Below are 18175 nucleotides of genomic sequence, written 5' to 3' on the forward strand. Positions count from 1 at the left end.
CTCCTCCTCCTGCTGCGGAGCCCAGGGGCGGCCAGGAGAGGGGGAGGAAGGAACGCACGGATTCTAGGCTGCAGGAGGGTGGCAGACCTCCCAGGCAGGCCGCCCGCCCGTCTCCTCCCCCGCCACCCATCCTTGCTTCTTCCACCACTGTTCTGCCCTTTTGAAATTTTGAGCCTGGAAAGACGGAAAATAAAAATGGACGTGGAAAGCGTGTAGATTGAGCCCGGACTGACTCTGGCATGAAGACCTTGTGATGTACAACATACGTGTTTAAATGCAGAAGTACAGATTACCAAAATAGGCATTGGCTGGGAGAATTGGGGCCGAGAGAGAGCCTCACTGCGGCTTGCACAAAAACCAGTGAGGTTGCGTCTATGCTTAGGAAGGTCTCCTTGGAAGGAGCTGCCTCATGTCAGAATTTGCATGTTCCCAGTCTCAGAAGCAACACAAATTCCTTTAGAAGGATCTGGACCCAGGAAAGTGGTGGGTCAAAGGAGAGGAAGCGATTGGGGAGAGCGGGCACACTCGGGTGGGTTCACCATGATCTCCTGTGGGTGGGTGGGTCTTCAGAAGACCCTGGTTGGTAACATTCAACACATCACAAAAGGTTAACAGTCACTGTTGGCTTTTGCACAAACAAGGTTTCCATTCTTTCCTTGAAAGGGAAATACCCCACCTCCTTCTGAAGGAAGGCTGTAATGGGCATTGGATGCTTTTTATATTGATACATCTAGTAAGCAGGTAACCTCATTGATGTTGCAACTAATATGAGAACTCTTTTCTTTTTAATTGCATTTATTCCACATTTTAAAGCACAACAAATTAGCAGAGGCTAGCCTATTCAAGATCACTTGGAGTTTGTGATGCTTGGAAAACCTTATTAGGCCTGTAAGGTGTCCCTCTGGAAGTCAGTTTCAGAACATTCTGGAAAGCAATGAAGCTCCATCTAAATTAAATTTAGGTGCTTTAACGTTTTGCTGCTGTGTTCCTGGGCAGCTGTTGGCCATGGGTCAGGCTTTCTGTGGCTGGCTTTGGTGCTTTGTCCAAAATCAGGAAAATGAATGTGTCAGTCACGGTCATCTCCCTGTGTTTGTCAAGTTTTTGGCCAAGTTAGACTCTGATTAAACCATTTAATCATTTATGTGAAAATATGGGCAAACGTGTAGCTGCTCATTAAGATGAAGATTTCAGAAACAGAAATCAAATTTTTCTGAAGCTCCATTAGTTCTGAGGGCATAGGGGAGAGGAGAATGTGTGAGTTAACGGACTGTGTGTTTTCTGGTGCTCTTTAAAGGCTATATGGGGTAGCAATGCACATTGTAAAGCTTCTCAAAATATTAGCACCATGCCTCATTAAGTATTGCCTCTCTGTCTAGGACTGCATTCAGCATAAGGTAAGCCCAACAGTTGTTGGTTGAATAAATGGTACTAGGTGATCTAAAATGTTGGTGGTGACGTGTGGAAGCCATGTTAGGGCTAGCCTTTTACTAAGTGTTTACATCAGCCAGGCTCCATTTTGGTGTTTACATGAAATATCATATTGACTCTGTAGCCATTCTCATGGGGACTCTAATTATTCTTGTCTCTACAAATGAGGGCACTTAGGACCGAGGACTTTCTAAGGGCTGCACGGCTAGGAAGGGTCAGGACTATAACATGAAATTGACAGGTCCAGTCTGAGCCTCCATCCTTCACCATTACATTCAAAAGTTTGATGTGCATGATTTTAAATGTACAGAAATTCTCTGTAGATAGGACCAACATCTGCTGGAACATAACCATACCCATCTAGTATTTTGATATATGATGACAGAATGATTTGGTAATAGCGATGTATAAATATGTTGTGTTGAGTTTATAAAAATAAATGGAAACAACAAGCTTGTATTCAGTCTAAATGCCTTAGAATTCACCCAAGAACAAAAGTATTCAAGTTGCTAAAGTCTCCCTTTCAAATAAAAGCAGTAATTATTTTTCTCGCCTGTGTTTCCATTTGCAAATAATAAAAGTTTGAGTAGCAAATAAAAGGTTTCATTAAAGCTGAGACGCCTTCTCCATCATTACTAAGACGGTTTATACTTATTGCATTTTAAGAATAAACCAGTAATAAAGTGCAGTTTTACAATAGAACAGAAATTGTAAGTCTCTGAAATTCCACCAGCCAGTAAGTAGTGCCCTGATGTTTTCCTTGGAGCCCCTGTTTAGCTCCGAGTTACTTGCCTACTTAATTACACCGTGAAATGCTGGATGTAAAAACTGCACAGGGCCTGTGCTGACTTTGTTCAGATAGAGTTTGGGATAAATAAAAATGGTCTTAAAAATCCTGCCAAAAGTTAACAGAGACTTCACATCTCGACTGTATACAATTTGGAGGGTATCAACTCTAAAATACCACTTCCAGCACCACTATCTCTAATGAAAGTGTTTTAGAGTAGAAATTTTCAATGGATAGTCCCCTTCAGCTTGCCAGGTGGATCAGCCTGGCTGCATGTCTGAGCTTGTGAGCTGGACACTGAGCCTAGAGGCGCAGTAGGGATTTATACCCTCCATCACCAATGAGAATCAAATGACGCAGCTCTTCCTTCACGTTCATCGTCGACTCTGTGAAGTTGGCTCCCAGTGTGAGAGATCAACTTGGCTCTGAGTAGATAGTCACACCCAAATATAAATCTTTAAGCAAAGAAAAGAGAAACAGTGTGTCCATGACAAGGAAAAAAGACAATGTGTGTGTCAAAGGATTCCTCAGAAACTTCCTTTGTTTGAACTCTTTTGCTTACACGTTTTCAGTGTAAAGATGTTTCTGTCCTGCAGATCACAGTAAACAAATGATGAATGAATGACTTATTCTTGGTACTATCTGATAACTCAATCCAGAGTAAAAAATGCTGTAAGTAAAACTGTCAGTTTTTAGATAATATGTGTAACCCAAAGCCAAAAGGCAGCCCCAGTGTGTTACTGACCATTGGTGCGTCACACCACTTACTCTCTTGAGGCCCTCATGGTCCCTCCCTCGTTTGCAATGCAGTCCTCTGTGTGACTGTAGGACATTCTAGTTTGCTGTCCACACCTACCACCAAAATCATCTAATTTTTAACACAGAATTTCAGACTTGAACATTTTAAATATTTGAATTCAAGTTGGGTAGTTTCTTTTTTTATTTGTAAAATTTGTTTTTATTTTATGTGTCTGAGTGTTTTGCCTGCATGTATCTTAAGTGCAACTGTGCATGCAATGCCCACAGAGGCCAGATGAGGGCGTTGGATCCCCTGAACTGGAACTCCTGGTGGTTGTCAGCTGCCATGTGGGTGCTGGAACCTGAACCTTTCGTGTTGCAGATTTTGTTCTTTTAACAGTAGCTATGGTTGTGATTCTTCCTTTGCTGAGCAAACCCACTGGTACATGTGGATGGGAACAGAGAGGCATCTCTCGTAACATTGCACCTTAGTCTTTGAATTCCTGCAGAGCTGCATGTCAGAAGTCACAGTGAGCTGTCACCAAAAATGTCTCTGATGAACGTTTGATGAAACTCAGTGAGTTTGGCTGCGCTGGAAGCATTGATTGGAGAGTATTGTATAATCAGGCTTGGTGCCCAGTGTGGAAGGGCTCCTTGTATCAGCATGTAATGTGTTGCACTTCACAATTCCCCTCCGCTGCTCCTTTTGTAAACTCAGTGTCACAAACAGGGCACCAGAGGGAGAGAGGTGCCCATACGTTGTGGAAATAGAAGTGATTATGAAATCATAGTAGGGACAGCAGGCATTTGAGGATGGGACCCACATGACTGGAAATAAATTTTCAAGAAGATTTAATTTTAGGAGAGTTCAAGGGAAAGCTGAGGGGAGATGCTGATTTGATGGATCAAGTTAGCGTTCCTGACTTCCTTACGAAAACCTTTTACAGCATCCCATGCGTGTGCATATTCAAGTTTGCAAACTGGCTTAGGGAACGGGGTTCTCTGCTTAGGAAAATAGAGGAGAGAGAGAATATTCTTCAATTTATTTGGATTAAGAGCTATACAAAAGTTTAGAGAAATGGAAAATACAACTTCTCTGATTGGATTTTTCAACCTGGAAGAGCTAATCTTAGTCCCAGCTAATCTAACCCAAGATAAAGTGTATTTTGAGACTTCAAATTTCCAGAATACAAGCTTTTTTGAAAACCCTTCAAATTTTGTAATTATTGTTGAGTTTTCTTTGATTTGTTTTGACACAGACCAAGAGAAGTAGTGTATATAAAAAATGATGGCCCTTTCCTCTTGTAAGGTGTTCACTTCCCCACACCAATATTTGACGGGAGTGTATGTCAGGAAATGATTTAATAAATACTAAGTTTATACTAAAGCTGTCAAGTCAAATGATACTAAAATTAGCAAAAAAGGTAAAATATTGAACTCAGTATTCATACTGCTTTACAAGTGTCTTTGCTATTTTTCCTTAAATTTTAAATCCCAAATGATGTTATTATGTTCCTAACATTTAAAAATGACAGAGGACAATCAGTTGACTCATTTAAGTAAAACTTTTAACCAGCAAAAATATATCATAGACATATATTTATGGTTTTCATTGAAATAAATTATTTTGAGTAAATACATTTGCACAGTTACCACATTAATTTTTTTTTAAGTGCCTAATTGTCCTAATTTCATTGAGTAAGAAGATTGTGCAGTGCCTTCCAAGAATTGAGTGTGTCAACACTATATTTTGATTTTTTTTTCGTCCTTCCCTCGGCTTGGTACTACTGTCAAAGCTGGGCATTCGAAGAGCTTCTGAGTAGTGCATGGTACACAGAATCGTGCCTTGTGTTTTACAGGTTAAATAAACAGTTTTTAAGGATATGTGTGTCTTTGCCTTAAAATTCACCCCAGTGTGAAGAGGACATACAGTAACCCTGCATTCTGGCTGACTGGGTGTTACGGGTCTTTCACTAGCCAGAAGCCTAAAATCTTCTCACCGCAGCCCTGGCGCATCAGCAATATCATCGGTGCAGATTATGTCAGAACCTCTGCTTGGACTAGAGTAATTCAGCTTAGAGTTTGCCTTTTTGGATTAATGTGTTTTCTGGAGAAGAGAGGAAAAGATGTGACAGGTTGTATAGTGTGGCTTGAAAACTCAGGCCTTACTGTGATTCTGCTGCTGGTAGGATTTAAGGATTTTTTTGAATTGTCAAACCATTGCTTCTATGTTGAGCCATAAGGAATATATGTTAGTTAGTAGTAAATAACATTGAACAGTGTGGAGATAGAGATCTGAATTCTTTTACAATTTCTCATTCTCTTGTGAGTACACTTATCCTTAGGCCTCTCCCTGTCTCCTCTGTGTCGTTGACTCTCAGTCTACTTGAAGGCTGTTGTAACATGGAATTTCTTCTGCTCAGTGTTGCATGACTTCCCTGAGTCCCCTCATCAGCCTTTCTGTCTGCATGGAGATTTTGGAACACAGATGCTTTCTGTGCCCTTTCTGTTGGGTCATCAGTGCTCATATTCTGTTTTCTAGCATAGATCATTCAGAATCGAGGTTCGTAGGCACCTAAGAAGGGCATTCTCCATTCCTGTTGTTTAAATCCATTTTGCCTACGCAGACGGGTCTCTTCTGGTTCTTCCAACGTTGTTGTGCTGGCCCTCCGTGCTTCAGAATGTGACTTCATTTGGAGACAGACCTTTATATAAGAAAAAAGCTAAAGTGAGATCAAGGCAATGGGCCCTAATCTAATCTGACACGTGTCCTTACAGGAGAAAGGGATTAGGACACAGACATGCGTATACAGAGAGGAGACCCCATGGGCATTCACGGATAAAGTCATTGATTAACCAAGGAGAGAGGCTGGCACTCATTCTCCTTGACTGTCCACCAGGAGGAACCATCTCTAGACACCTGCTCAATGGTGCAGGACTTTTAGCTTCTAGAACTGTTAGACAATGTATTTCTGTCACACTGTTCTATGCTATCCATTGATGAGCATCCTGGTGGACTAGCCAACCTGTTTATAACAGCTGAGAGATTTCATTGCATGGTTCTAACAGCTGAAAGACGCCTTTATAAGAAATACAGAGTCACAGAAACTAAAGATTGATTGATTGATGATAATGTGGAGGTCATGGGTACCTTAGTCCTTCTGAATTTTTGTAGCAAAATGCCATAGACTGAGTGCCTTTAAAACAACTGCAATTTATTTTGCACAATTCTGAATGTTGTGAAATTCGAGATCAAGGTAGTGGTAGGCCAAATGTCTGGGGAAGGTCAGCTCCTTGGTTCACAGATGGCTGCCATCTGTCCATGTCTTCACACTGCCTGACTATCAGCAACTCGGGGTGATCTTCACTTTAGGATGCTAATCCCATTTGTGATGGTTTAGCTATCTTCTAAACTTGCTCCAAAGACTCCTTTTCTAATGTTGTCACACTTGAGATTAGGAGCTCAACATAGAAATTTGGAGGGATACATTAAGTTTGTAACAGGGTGAACGGTATTTGAAGCCAAAAGTTCAAAAGGGAGATCAATCTAACCCTAACCGGCATAGAAGAAAATCCCAGTGAGGAAATGTAATGAAGGTCACAGATCTGTGATCGCACTGTGATCTGATGAGCTTTTCGTTTGGTAAGTCTGCTTAATAGTTAAATTATTCCCCACCCTCCGTGTCTGGCACTGATTGGGATAGAAAATTGACTATTTTAACCTGGCAATCCATTTTTTTGTGACTGTTATTATTTTTCTATCATAGTCACAAACATTTGTAAATTAATGAAAATACTTAGGGCAAAATATTGAAACAAGGAAAGAAACAGCAGGGAACTAAACACAGTATAAATTGTACAAAGTAGTTATGAAATGGCATTACAAACTAAGGATTTTAAATTGAATTGAGTCATAGTGTTTTATCGCGGCCATTAATTTGGCATTCTCTCTATGTGACGGGTTGTAATATTTCAAGTCTGTGGGTCTTTCGTGTCAAGCAGTCCCTTCTCTACATAGCTTGCCTGAGATATTTACAATAATGTCATCTCTATTGTTTAGGGTCCAATAAAAATAATCTGTGGTAAATTACAATAGAAGAATGGGAAGAACTTCAAATTGCTGGGTACCAGGGATACAAGTGGTGTTTAATATTCTTCCCTCTACTTATTTGTATTTTGAAGTTTTTTTTTTTTTACTTTGAAAAGATAAGGACAAAGAAGAAAATCAAGATTGCTCTGAAATCCGCCTCTGTAAGTAATTATAGTTAGTGTTTTTGTTATATTATTTCCACTCTTCGTTCCTATGATTTATCCCTGTTTTGAAAGTTGTTTTGACAAAAATATGCTGTTTGAAAATTTGTTCCTCAATTGCTTTAAAGCTACACCAATAAGTGCCATGTAGGCACGTCTGCCCCTCCTAGCATCGATGCCAGAGGCCTTTCTGGCTCTATAGCAAACCCTGAAGGTACAGAGGCATATCTTTGGAGATTTTACTGGTTCTCTGCCCCAACTTAACTCAGTGGAGGCTGAAAATTGTCATATTAGTTACTTTCTGCAAATTGCTGGGACAAAATTACCTGACAGAGAGATTTAAAGAAGGATTTATTCTGGCTCGCAGTTGGAAGCTACGTCAGCATTCAGGAACCAGACAGCAAAGACTGCTGGAGCTTGGTGCTTGCTTCACCTTCAGCCCAGGCCCCCGGCCCCGGGGTGCTGCTGCTTGTGTTAGGGTGGGTCTCCCCATCTTCCTTAACTTAATCTAGAAATTCCTTTATAAACACGCCAAAAGGTTTGTTTCCATGGTGATACTAAATCCCACTAAGGGTGGCAATCAAGATCAAGTTTCACAACTGTCTCCTACATTAATGAGCATATATTATTGTCCCAATAATAACAATAATATCTGCTCATTCATTCAGTTGGTTCTTGAGTCTTTACTCTGTGCTAATGCCACATTCAGGGCTTACTATGTTCCAGGAATTTGTTTGAAATCTTTAAAAGATCTATATAATCAATTTAAAAATAAGTTTCAATGTCAGTGACCGTCACTGATTTTTGCTGTTCTTAACTAGCATAGTGATCCCATGTTAAGAATATCCTTGGCCACTTAAAGAGAAAACAAAACTAGTGGAAGCTCAAACCAGAATAATATATATGATTTCTTTTGCCAGTAGTGGGTGATTACATTTTTTATCGCTGTCAAGACTTGGATGTTTTTATGAATCTTTGTCTCTGCAATTTCTTATTTTCCTGTGGTAGCAAGGTACAAAAATTAAATTCAGGCATTATGCTTTTAAAAAGCCACCTCCAAACAGAAAGGAAAAAGATCGACCAGGACAACATTTCTGTAATCCTTCCAGCAGACTTCTCTGTGTCTGCCTGACATGAATGGTCAGGGCTAGGAGGAGTGTGTGTGGTCCTCCACATTCTACTGGGGGAGTACACAGTACAGATATTTGGGAATGGTCTTTCCAAGCCAGTCCCAGGCCCACCACATTGCTTAAGTTGTTGGTTCTCTGAGACTGGATTTATTTGATCTGAGATTTAGACTGCCTTGTGGGGTAGGAACAGGGTGACACTAAGCAAGCTTAGTGACCACTCTATCTACCTTCAGGTGGGAGGTATATTTGATTTGCAGGTTGTTGTTAGGACCAATTGAGATAATCTTTGTACATTTTGCATAGGACCTGGCTCATACTAAATGTTAATTTGTTAGCTTGGTGCTCGGTGGTTTATATAATAACAGTGCATGAATACACATAAATTTCTACAGAACTTTTAGATCTAAGTCCTGAGGAAGATGTAGAGTTCAAATAATTAAAGAACCCATCTTGGAGAAGAGTTTTGAAGCTGGCGGGGGGGGGCAGTAAAAAAGACTTAGAGAAATGTCTGGGAACATTAAAAACTGGTGAAAAGCTTTTTCTAAAACCATGGTGCTATAATTATAGGTATTACCTCTGTGGACCACCGTGAACAAATGGAGAAGGATGGTGACATCACTTATTTACTTAGGTGTCACGTGCCCAGCAGCCATTTGAAAGCTGACCCGTACCTAGGGCAGCACTTCATTTTTGTTTTAAACTTGTGTCAACTCTTTCCTGTTCATTTTCAGAAGCTTGATTAGAACACCGTTCACACTAGGGCTTTTCTTTCTTAGTTGATGTTTGTCTAAAATTTTAAGTCAGAAATTAATGTATGATTCCTGAATGTTGTAAGTATAAAAATGGGTTTTTATTCTTTCATTCTCTTGAAATCAATAGTGTGGAATTTCTGTTAATTGTAGCAAATGCCTATTTCACCAAAATCCCGAGGGCATGTCTATGTAGGACTCTCCTTCTCTACATCTTTCCTGTCAGTCAAGCTGGGGACCTGGAGCTTTGACTGTGACTAGAGTCTTCTAGAACAAGGACACAGGGAGAGGGTGATGCTGGTCTCAGACTGAGGTGTGTAGATATTCATATCCAGAATCCAGTTGTGGGTAAAGAAAGTGGCAGAACAGTAAACGAGATAAAATAAACGAGAGGTCTACATTTCAAGGCTTAATTCAAGAGCATGAAGCAAGTCAAATTCCCGAGCCTTGTGAGGACCACGGGGGCTCAGTCTGCTCTGAGGGAGACAGGCCTCAAGACGTTGAGAAGCTGGGTGGGAAGGCAGGAGAGGAGGCTGGAGTCTGTCCTAGGAGGGATGAGTATGGGTTCCAACTGTCTGGAACTTGTCTTTCTTATTATTTTCTATTCCTTTGAATTAGAAAGCCTGATACTCTAGTAAGGAAATCTCTCTCTCTCTCTCTCTCTCTCTCTCTCTCTCTCTCTCTCTCTCTTTCTCTCTCCCCATCTCTTTCTCTCTCTGAAGTCATTTTGTGTCAATGTGACTAAACTACTTGAGAGAAGTTAGGGGAGGAAAGATTTACTTGGCTTGTGGTTTCAGAGATTAGTCTATCATGGTCAACAAGAAGCAGGGAAAAGTGGGTACCAGACAGAAGCAAGGGCAGGATGAAGCCCCAGGGCACGTCTGCTCAGTGGCGTGCTTGCTCCAACTAGGCCTCCTAACTTCACCACCTCCCAATAGCGCCATCGTAGGATGAATCCCTCAAAGGGTTAATCCTTCCATCAGGTCAGAGCTTTCATGATCTTTCTCTGAAAATGCCTTTACACCCCCAGAAGTGCACACTGCCAATCTTCCAGGCGTTTCTTCACCCAGCCAAGTTGACAATCAGTTTATCCATCATCATGCACACATGTACCCCCATGCTCTCTCACACACATGCTTGCACATGCATATATACATACATATGTATGTCCATATATACACACTCAGACACATACTCATACAAGCACGTATACACATACAAGTACATATACTCACATACATATAGACATAAACACACACAAACACAAATGTGCACACTTACATAGTCACACACAAATATATATATATACCCCCACATATGCACACACATGAAAAATATGCTATAGAGTTAGAGGTTTTATTTTATTAAGTTTTGAGTTAGAAAAATGTCAGTTTTATTCTAGTCAAGCCTTTTGTGAACTTAGGAACGTTCACTTTTCTGTGGCCCCACTTCCCTCTGTCTGGATGTGGGGTAATGAATACTCCTCTGCACACAAATTGGCACATCATAATGATTTCATGAGCAGCAGCTATGGTGTCTTTGCTTTGGGTAAAGTATATTTTGCTTGAGTCTTTAGAGTCTAATGACTTCGGTACTGACGCCCTTCCTGTCCAGCAGCAGGGCTGCTCCCTGACCACCCAGCTCTTCTTTTTGTGTGTGAAGAAGAGTGGTGCGATCATGCTCAGAGCTTTGTGGAGAGACTCTGGGACTGTGTGGATTACTGGATGGGCAGAGCAGGAGGGGCTGTGGAAGAAGTTTAGGCAGAGGGCAGAGGCAGGTGGACCCCACAGTGTTCTCTCATCCCTGGGGCAATCTTAGTCCTTCCTAAGACAAGGCTGGCATGTTTCCTGCCTCCCTTCATGTGGCTTAGTGCTTATCCAGTTTACTTCTCCTGGTTCATGTTCATTTAATTCCTGGACTTTAAATAATCTCCTCCTCCTTGATGATTCTAAAGGATTCTAAAGGCTATTTACTCTCAGAGCACAGGTTAACACACATCTGTCTCACTTAAGAATAAAATGTATCAAATGACACTGCTGAAAAGATGGAACCTCCCATTGGACCAGCCCATCTACTTACGATATCATGTTTAATCCTTCCCAGAAGCTCCGTGACCACAAGGCAGAATTATTTTCCCCGAGATGAGGAAACTTGGATTAATAGTGACCAAGAAGGTATTGGAAGACCTAGACTAGAAAGGGCAAGAGAAGATTTAACCTGGATCTTTCCGGTTCCAGTGGGTGGGGATCTGCGAACAACGGACTCAGAACATCATCTCCAACTGCTTAGCAAGAACCAGCTCTTGGGAGACAAACTTTGTTGGAAACAAAAATGAGAGACATTTGATTGAAGCTCTTTGAGCAATTTTAGTTTTCCTCCCGTGAGATGCTCTGTAATACCATTGAAAATGTAGCTGACTGAATGGGGCTTACTGAAGAAGATTTCCGTTTGGATTATAAGAAAGAAAGGAAGAAAAAAACAAAGATTTCTCTATGTAAATCAGCCACGACACGGAAGGGCAGCTGCTCGGTGATGTTTGCCGCCTTAGCTCAGCTTGGGAAAAATCTTTGTGAAATGGAGACTGCCATTTCCATACTGAATTTCGGAAAGCACTTCCTGCTCACCAGAGTGGTCTCTTTACCTTGGGTTTCTGATGAGTGGTATTTCATTATCCCAGCATACACTCTAGACTACAGGCCTCTCTCTAAACACAGATCCTTACAAGAGAGAACACATGACACTCACTGACACAGCTGCTTGGTGCACTGAGCCCTTTTTCAGGAAGTGCTTGCTGTTCATCCGTGTACCCTCCAGCTGTCAGTATCTTCAGGGTCTTCCTTCATACCTAGTCAAAGGTCGTCTCCTTCCTGGGAAGGCCTCACTGATACGTAGCATGGATATGTATAAGGACCTGGTCACTTCAGACTGAGAACGGACAACTCTGTGGACAACACTTGCTCAGGAGTTGGTCATGCTTTAGCTCTGTTCTTGTGGGGTATGACTTCTCTCTCTGTTCCAGTACGCATCTTCTCTTTTCCTTCAGAAGTGTTGATGCCCAGGAAACATCCTCTACCCCTCGCTGCATTTCAGTATGGATTCTGGACAATTCTGAGATGCCTTTCTTGAGAATGTCTAAAAGTAGAAGAAACACAGCAGGTAAAGCAGAGGAGGAAAAAGAACTGACAGGCTAAGTATTCAGGAGCATTGGCCCTGGGGAGAGCAAAAGGACACAGGAACGCAGTCAAGCATGCAAGGCGAGCTTTACCCACTTGTTTTGCATTAAGTCCCATCATAATCCATAAGTGTAATAAGGTGGGGGTTTTCAGATTTCCTCTAGCAGTCTTCCAACCTGTTCACCCAAGACAAAACAAACAACAAACAAACAAACAAAAAACAGTTTGAGGATCAGCAAAAAGAATATTTAGTTGTGCATTGACAAAGAGCTAGGCGTTTTCCCACATTCTTCGAAAGCTAGGCCATAGCAAGTAAGATCAAGTCAGTACTTCTATGGGTTCTCTAGAAAACATAATAGGGAACATGGGCCTCCAAGCTCAAGAGTACTGTGCTTGGCTCTAGGTGAGCATCGCATTAAGAGGATGATGAGCAACTATTCATTCTTTGAAGAAGCAGCAAAGAGAAGCATATTTTAGGTGTGGTGTCATCCAAGGAAGTTTCCTGCCAATGTGGAAAGTTACATGTGGGAAGGGCTCCTTAGAGTCTGTAAGGGATGGTTGCTGTAGAGAACAGCTTTACCTACAGTGAGGTTAGTTTATCTGTACAGGTCATCCATAGTGGGAGAAGATGTATGTCTTCAGTGATTACTTCTAACACCCATAGAGCATTCACCGTGTGCTGATAAGTTGCAAAGGACTGCACACATATCCACTCATTCAAAGCTCCGACTTCCTGATGATGCACTACTATTATGTCTTTTTCAGAGGACAGTAAAGGGATGGGGAGTAGCTTGTTCTCACCTATGAAACAAGTCAAAATTCAGACCCAGAAAATCCAACTTGAGAAGCAAAACATCCAAGGACCATACTCTGACTCTTAGGATACAAGCAGAGAGATTATCTGGTTGCAACAATCTGTTTGTGCCATTTTCCTTACTAGAACCTCTCTGCAGCTGCCACAGAACCCTCTGCCCTGGGAACACAGGTTATGCCACCTTACAGGGCACCCTTTGATTTCTAAACACCGTTCTATTTATCAAGCCGAAGCCCCTGAACTTTCACTCACTATTTTTTTAAAAATATTTTATTATTTTTATTGTGTGTGTATGAGTGTATTGCCTGCATGTATGTGAGTGCACCTGTGTTGTGCAATGCCATGGAGGTCAGAAGAAGGCTTTGGATTTCCCTGGAACTGGAGTTAAGGACAGTTCGTAGCCGCCATGTGGGTGCTGGGAATTGAACTCGGCTCCTCTGCAAGAGCAGTCAGTGCTCTTAACCACTGAGCAGTCTCTCCAGCCCCTCACTCACTATTTTTTAGGGTTATATGTTCAGTCTCTCTGCAGGTCACTTGCCTGAGCTCACAGGGTCCCTTCTTCAGACTGAACTTGAACACAGAACACAGTTTAGTGGCTCAGTAGGGTCCTGTGTCCAGAACTGGGTATCTCAGTGTACTCTACCTCCCTGCATTTATGAAGAGCAGGAATATAGCACTTTACAGGTTGACTGTGAGAATTAAAATACACACTCACATTGTCTAGAGTGTTCACTGTACATTCTACAAACATTCTGGTAAGTGCTTAACAAATACACTTGATAAATTAAGATCATTGCTTTTCCCTGTATGGTGGTGCAAGCCACCCAGTACTCGGGAGCAGAGGCAGGTGGACCTCTCTGAGAACCAGGCCTCAAGGCCAGCCTGGTCTACACACTGAGTTCCAGGCCATTTGGGGCTACAGGGAGACCCTGTCTAAAAGAGACAGAGAGTAGGAGGGAGGGAGGGGGGAAAGAGAGAGAGGGAGAAGGAGAGGGAGGAGAGGGAAAAGAGATTACTGCTTTCTAGAACCTTCTTTCCTTCCACTTTTCCTTTATCTGCCACATTCTCTTCTGCTGACATGAGTAGTTTTTCTGTTAATGTATATTTTCCAGATATTGCATTTTTTTCTGTTCAAAGATGGAAAACTTGAAAAAAAGAGCTTAGAGTCATTTATCAGGTCTTTAAAAAGTGTTTTTATATTTATTTTATGTGTATTTAAGGGCACCCCTGTATGTAGAGCCCCTAGAGGCTACAAGAGGGCTTTGGATCTGCTGGAACTAGAGTTACAGACAGTTATTAGGTGCCATTTGGGTGCTGGAAACCTAACCCTGGTCCTTTGAAGGAGCAACAAGTACTCTTAACAGCTGAGCCATCTCTCCAGCCCCCATATAGCAAGTTTTCCTTAGATCTGGTCACACTGTGTCCAAGCAAGAGCTTCTCTTACTGCCTTATCTCTGAATTCTGTAGAACTGTCTTGCTGGCACAGTTGGAGACCAGTTTTGTTTTTAACTAGTCATTTCAAACCATTATATTAAGGCTATAAATAAAATAATATTATGACTCATCTAGAAGCATTGTTAGAATAAACAGAGAAATTGTAAATCAATATTTAGTGTAATTGCTGAGATCTGGCAGGTTTGGGTGCAAATAAAAAAGAATGAAGAATGTAATGTGAAGCCATTTAGAGGATATCAGTTCTGTCACCCCCTATAAAGTAGCAGGTTGCAGAGACTCACAGTCTAATTTTAGTTGGCAAAGAGTTTTCTTATAAAGGAATGGAAAACAACTGACCTTCACACTCACGGTTCTTCTGCATGGGTCTTCTTTTCAAGCTTCCTCTGAAGGAGCTATGTTTTTCTGTCTCTCAGGGAACTTTGTCTTCTAAGGCTATTGTATGTCCTGTAAAGGCACTTACTTACTTACCTACTTAATGCTGTTACTACGATGACCCACGTGGAGGCTTTTGTGTTTTAATAAAACCGGAAGACCTGCAACATGCATCTGAAGCTTTTCTTTTATTACAGTGCCGCAGAGATCACCCTGAAACAGAAAAAAGAAAAGGTTCTCGCCTTCAGTTGTCGTCTTTTATAAAGGACACGCACCAAGCAATTAGACTGACATAGTTTCCAGTAACTGGCTTACTCGTTTGCTGGGTCTGGGCTTCATGTGATACCTTGTGGAAGCGCTATAGGGAGGGAAAATCCAAAGCCAATGAAAGCACATGTATAATCATTATTCTAAAAGGGGCCATAACCACAGAATGGGACAAGTGCAATTCTGTGGGAATGCATGTGACATCCCCTCCCCCAGCCGGAACCCTTTGATTTATCAATGGGCTGTACTCACTTTTAAATATTTTATTTTATGTGTATGAGTGTATTGCCTGTAGGTAAGTGCACCCATGTCATGCAGTGCTGCAGAGGTCAGAAGAGGATGTCAGATCCTCTGGAACTGGAGTCACAATTGGTTGTTAGCTGCCATGTAGATGCTGGGAATTGTAATTGGGCCCTCTGCAAGAGCAGCCAGTGCTCTTAACCATGGAACCATCTTTCCAGCCCTGTGTTCACTTTAAAATGATTGGGTTGGCCAGATCTTAGGTGAACATTGATTTATATAAAATTCTGTAAGTAAATTATGTAACAATACCTCCAAGTAAATGTAAATGAATCTTCTGCCTCAGGAAGCAGTTGGCCAGTGATAATCATCAGGGAAGAGGGTTGGATTCTCCAGGTTATACCCCGTGGGAGTGGTGGAATTGCATCTGAACATCATGTCCAGGGTTCCAAATCTTATCTTTTATTTGTTTCAACAAATTTTACATTGAACAGGAAGTGATACAGGTTTCTCTGCCTCAAATATGACAGAAAAGTTACTGCACTACTTTAGAGGGAAAGCATCCAGTTCCATTTTTTCTAAATGTTCTGACGAATAATAGGCATAGGTTTCGAGAAAGAGCTAAATTCTCTGGATTTGAGATATTGCTAATGAATTTTTATCGCTCTGCTTATTGACATCACTTTCAGATATCTTATTTGGAGAAGTTATTTCAGTTTAGATATGATTACTTCTTCCCTAGGAGTCTTTGCTGAGATTTGAGCCCTGCCCTTGGTTGAACAGCGTGCATGTGACCAGCTTCCTCGTGGAACTAGAATTAAGTGTATTGCAAATTTTTGTATAGACAATGAGAGAGGTAGTTAGGCAAACATGTAGGGCCTCCTATTTGTTAGCTGTGGAGTAACATCCCTGCAATCAAGCCAGTAGGCGCTGAGCTTTAAGTGTTTAACATGCTTTTCCAAAGCAAAGCACTTGATTTGTGAGTTACAGATATGTTTTACTGGCTTCCGTTAGAAGCCTGCATTGGCGGTGGAGGTTTGATGGAGACCCTCCTTGAACAATATCATACTCGACAAATTGCAGATTTAGTACCCTCTGAAATGCAAAGCACCTCTCGATTAGGCTTTTCATCTTTAATAATAAAACTGTGCTCATTCACATAAGTCTCACTTGATTCTGCTCAGCATAAAATGGTGTAATCAGTTTTTCCAGGTTGGTAGGTGAGTTGAACTTTTCCTTTTATGGCATTGTAAAGAAATGCCCTGCATACAATGTCTTGATTGAAAGGCAGCTGGAAAATGCCTCTGCACTTGCTAGAATTCTTGTTTTTTTGTGTGAGTGGTAGGAAATTGATGGACGGGTAGAGAAGCTCTTTGGTTAAATACTGCATATAAAAGATGAATTTTCAGACTGAAAGTTTGTAAGGCTGATTTCCATATATTTATTCATATAATAAATCTTATCATTTATTCCCTATGGTTAAGTCTTGCTACTTAGCTTTAAAATGTAATTACTGGAATGCTGGAAAGCTGGCATTTCAGGAAAAAAGAGCCCTAATTTGTAGTATTTACCAAATTCTGTGATAGAAGTCCACCCATGATAGCCAATTTCAAGCCACCAGTATCTCACAAAATTTGTGAGCATTTAATAGTTATCTCACGAGAGTAACTACAAGCCCAGCCTATAAACCAATGTTAATAGTTTTTAAACGCACTTTCAAATATTTCATAATTGGGGGCTGGAAAGATGGTTCAGTGATTAAGACCACTGACTTAAGAGCACTGGTTAAGGAGGATCCGAGGTCCCAACACCCACATGGTGGCTAACAATTGTTTGTAACTCCAGTTCCAGGGGATCTGATGCCATTTTCTGATTTCTGGGGTCATTGCATGACATGAGCACAATAGTACACGTGCAGGCAAAACACTCATAGGTGTAAAACAAAAATATTAAATTAAAAAATATTGTTTGAAACAGGGTCTCCCTGTAGCCCCAGCTGGCCTGGGACTCACTATGTAGACCAGGCTGGCCTTGATCTCATAGAGATCCGCCTGCCTCTGCCTCCTGCGTGCTGGGACTACAGGCATGTGCCACCATGCCTGGCAAAATATATATTTTTTAACTTAAAAAAACTTTATTGAGAATTTCATACATGCATCTAAGGTGTTTTGATCAAATCGACACCCACTCCCTCCCCTCCCACTCCTCCCATATCTCCCCATCACTTTTTCATGTTCTCTCTCTCTCTCTCTCTCTCTCTTTCTTTCTATAGGACTTTTTGCTGCTCTAACATTCCCCACTCTGAAGAGGTAACCCTAAAATCTTTTAGGGATTATGTAAGAGCTCCCAAATACTTTTGACATTTTTGGCCTTTGGAACAGAGTATGTCACTAAGAGGCCCAAGGACATTTTGACTTTTAGCCAAGAAACTACTTTTCTTTGGGGTCTTTTTTACCCTAACAGCTTAGCCAATTCCTACCTCCTCTTCTTATCACATGATCCTCTGAAGAGGTTTACCCAAATGGGGAATGGGAATGCAGACCACTCTGGCTTCTTCCATGCTTAACAGGGACGCAGGGCAAGGCAATTGGGGTACCCATCAGTGGTTCTATCTAAAAGACTCCCAAATTGCATTACTCTTATCTGTAAAGGAAAAAGAAAGTCCTTGACTGGTGAATAGGAGATGTGAAGGAGAAGTAAAGGCAAGAGTAGTTAGCATTACAAGTTCTAGACAGGGAACTAGAAAAAGTCAGAACAGGGCAAATTTCAAA

The 18175-nt window shown here is 41.4% G+C and overlaps 1 protein-coding gene across 2 annotated transcripts in view; it reads left to right on the forward strand.

Annotated features, from left to right (window-relative positions):
• Erich3 (glutamate rich 3) overlaps positions 1-18175 on the forward strand; it is a 119430-nt gene that overhangs the window by 388 nt on the left and 100867 nt on the right. The gene's annotated exons all lie outside the window — the stretch shown is intronic.

The sequence above is a fragment of the Nannospalax galili genome, unplaced genomic scaffold, assembly GCF_000622305.1.
Source record: "Nannospalax galili isolate Female #2095 unplaced genomic scaffold, S.galili_v1.0 scaffold387, whole genome shotgun sequence".
Taxonomy (NCBI): domain Eukaryota; kingdom Metazoa; phylum Chordata; class Mammalia; order Rodentia; family Spalacidae; genus Nannospalax; species Nannospalax galili.